Below are 4,096 nucleotides of genomic sequence, written 5' to 3'. Positions count from 1 at the left end.
GGAACAGATAAACCTGCATAATAAACAGCATATGTTGGCCTTACCCAAGCATGTGGATTCTGTTATATGAAAAGCAAAGGTTCAAAGTAACAAAATTAATATTAATGTGTTTTGCAAAATCAAAGTCAGGAGCTACTTTTGGAGGAGCTGAATAATCACAGACCCTACTATAGGCTAAAACCCATTTATTTCACATAATAAAAGAGACCTGGTGGTCTCCAGTATTGAATCCTATGGGTTTAATAACAAAAAGTTTGTTATTGTTCAAATAGAAAGTTCCTCCATGAGAAAACTACGTTTTATAAAAGCTGCAATTACAGCCTTTCAGAAGAATTATGTAGAAGATAACCGCCATTGTTGCAAAATTCTTCAAAACCATATTCACAGTTATTCTGTGTTCTGTTTGCTTCACCTCATTTTGGAATGCTCAACTGCACAGATCTTAACAAGTAACAATAAGCCAGGAAAGAAATTTCCTTTCACGACAAGGGACAGGGCACTGGTATTCAACTCTGACCAAACCTTTGCTACTGGAGACATATTTATGATCACTCAAAACTCCTGCCAATTAAAAATGAATTTTAAAATTTTCTATAGCTACCCCAAGAGGCTACTTTTACTAAAATCCCATATTCTGATTTCACTTTTGATCTCTGGAATCACATTTACTCATATATCATATGCACACTTCTCCATATTTACTGCCCTCCTTCTTGGGTCTGTCTCATCTTTATCTCATTCTGTCCACTATGACAAACAACAGTTGTCAAGGCTCCACTCTCCTCACAGATGGAACATGAAAGTTTTTTCTATTTTTTTTAACTTTTTATAAAAGAAGTCATTCCTACAATGAGCTGACAGCCAGCCTGCTTAGAACCAAGTGTTCCATTGCCGATACTTCTTTGAAACAGAAATAAATCTGTGCACTTAGCATTAATGTGTATTCATATCTTTAAAAAAATCAGTATGAAATGCTTTGGGTTCTATCATTTTACCTAACAGAGAAGTTTTCAAACACATCCTGTGGCTTTCCTTATCATTAAACCACACAAACAAATCCCCTATCTCAGTGATTCAAAGTTCTGTATCTCTGACCTTATGTAAACACAAAGAGTAGAAAATAAGCAAACTGAGAAAATACTGAATGTCTTCCATGTTTATACACAATAGAAAGAAAAAGATGCCACTAGCCTAAAAGGCATTATTTTTAATAATTTCATAAGACTGAATGACTCTTAAGAAGTGATTTGCTCAAGATTTAAAAAAACTGAATAACTGTTGGTTGCTGAGGTCTTATGTCAAAATCTAATTATTGATGATGCCATTCATTTCTTAAAATCACTTATTTTCTCAAATATAAAAAAATATGCTTTTTACCAAATAATTCATAGGAATAAAGAAAAGTACAGGGAAATAAAGAATTCTTGTGAGGGAACATTTGAGAAGTTGCTCCCCAGCATATGTTGTGGGTTTGGCTCAAATAAACTTTTATATAAAATTGTGCTCCCTTCCCCCCCAAAAAAAAGCCAGCAATCCTTTACAAAACATTACCATTGTTAATTTTTTTCATATGTATGTGTGCATGTGTATGTGTGTGTGTCTATTAAAGAAAGAGGATCATACAGTTGCATAATCAGCTTTTACATCTGTCAACAAACATATCATGGGGCTTTCACCACTAAGTGCATCACTTTTAATCACTATACACTATTTCATTGTACTCCTGTCACACAATTTTAATTTTTAAATTGACAATTAGGATGCTTCCAATTTTTCCCTATTGAAGACAATGTTGTGGAGTTGAGGGTTGAAAATACATCTTGGTACAGAAACCTCATTACTTCCTTAGGATACATTTTTAGAAGTGAAATTACTGATTCAAAGGGTATGCAAATTTTAAAATCTGAACTATGTTATCCAACTGCTTTCCAATCAACAGTAGGTGGTTATGCTCCCTTGTTCTACCTCCCACTCTTTTCTCATTGAGGCAACAAACATTCATTACATGTTTCTAATCTACTAGGGTGTGTACTAGGTGCAAGATAAGGAGACACTGAAGGACTAAAAGGTGGTTCCAGCCAACTCCTCCCAGAGCTCATAGTTTAGTAGTAGGATAGGCATGTAATATAAATGCAGTGTTTTAAATGACAGAGTTAGTAAAATGTGCATAGTTGATTAAGGAGTATAAATAACATTCATTAAACACATGTTAGGTACTTTTACCTTATTTTTTACTACAAATATCATGAGAGATGGGTCTTATTATCTTTATTCTACATAGCAAATAATCTAAGACCCAGAGAATTTGCGTCTAGTCTAGTCTCAGCTTTGTAACTTTTTAGCACTGTGACCTGGGACAAATGAGCCTCTCTAAGATTCAGTTTCTTCATCTGTAACAAGGATAATTGAACTTCAAAAATGTAGCAAGGACTGAATTAAAGAAGAATTATTGTAAAGCACGTTAGCAGAGTGCTTAAAGTACATAGTAAGTGCTTAATAGATGTCATCAATAGTACCACTGCTTCTACTAATAGCCCTATCACAAGGAGAAAGATCACTTTTTGCTCATACTCCATTTCATAATCAGAGAGATTTCTTCAATGTTTAACTTAAATCTCCTCAATGTCCTTCAGTGACATTTGACAACACAAACTTCCCTTCCTTAAGTAATTGAAATGTCTTTAATGTTTACTTCCCACTTATTATTTACTGATTCTCTAGCTATTTGCATGAAAACTCTACTGTCTCTAAAAGATGTACCACAGTCCTGCACTTGGTTTTGAGCATCTGAAAAATTATTATAAGCTGAGTTTCTAAAGCAATCTAAAGTACATTTTTTAATCTGTTCTAGCAGCATAAGCAATTAGCTCATATCATTATCTAAGGGCAGGAAGAACAGACTGCAGGGGACTCAAGTAAGTTACAGGTGTAGAATTTTGAAGTGGGTAAACATCTTTTAGCCACTTCAATTTTAGCATTTATCATTTATGTAAATTCATAAAAATTCATAAGTGACATATTCTGAGGCTCTAAAGTAATCTGTTAAACCAGTTCACTTATTCCATTAATTCTTTCAGAAATTGCTTACAGTCCAAGGCACAGCTGGCATTTGGTTCTCTTGTTTTTATTTTGATAATGTTTCTGAATAAAAATGAGCATGTTACTTTTGCTTATATTTTTATTTATTTATTTATTTTTAGTTAAACAGAAAGATTTGGTTGAGAGAGACAGAGAGAGACAAGTTTTAATTTATATTTATGCTTGCAGTATTCAGATTAATTAGTTAACAGGCTTTATCTGGTTTGGAACACGGCTAAAATAGCCATCAAACTGAAACTATTTCAAATAAATAGTTTTATCTCTCTCTGAAAGAAAAATAGAGATGTTCCTCATTAAACACATGAAGATGCACAGAAATTATCTGCCTAAAAAGGTTCAAGCAAGCACCACTGATAAATCTAAGAAAGGTTAAAACCAATATCTTGAAAAATTACTACTATAGGCATCTGACTGCCTTAATCCTTAACTCTTTGTCACTTACCTAAAGTTAGATCCATGGAGTGCTTTTTTAGTATGCTCACTAATTGTTCTTATTGGTTGTTTTAATTTCAAGATTTAGGATAAAAAGTTTTGGTGGCATATGTATCCCAAATTCCAATATAATTTTGTTTTTAGTTACTTAAAGAATATAGATTACTAAACCTTATTTATTACTATAGCAAAAAACCTCATTTAAATCATCTCAACAAAGAGTTCTTCTTAATGCAATATTATTACACTGAGAATTTGTGGAATACCATGAAAAGGAAAGAAACATCCTACCTCCCTAGGAAATACATACAAATGATTTGAAATTAATGTAATTCATGGAATAAAAAATAATATGTCTTGATATGTTGTTATAATCATTATTAGCTTAGATATTGGATTTTTAAGCCATTTATAAATTCAGATTATAAAACGGTGATACAAAACCCACTCTTAAAAATGATTGATAATCACTTTACNTTTGGTCATTGTTTAGGGATTATCTATAACCTGGGAAAAAAAAAAAAGGGCTCTCACCATCCTATTCTATAATCATTTTTTACTTTTA

This window comes from Hipposideros armiger, unplaced genomic scaffold, assembly GCF_001890085.2.
Source record: "Hipposideros armiger isolate ML-2016 unplaced genomic scaffold, ASM189008v1 scaffold_300, whole genome shotgun sequence".
NCBI lineage: Eukaryota > Metazoa > Chordata > Mammalia > Chiroptera > Hipposideridae > Hipposideros > Hipposideros armiger.
The sequence above is the reverse complement of the archived record's forward strand: the minus strand, read 5'-3'. Positions refer to the sequence as shown.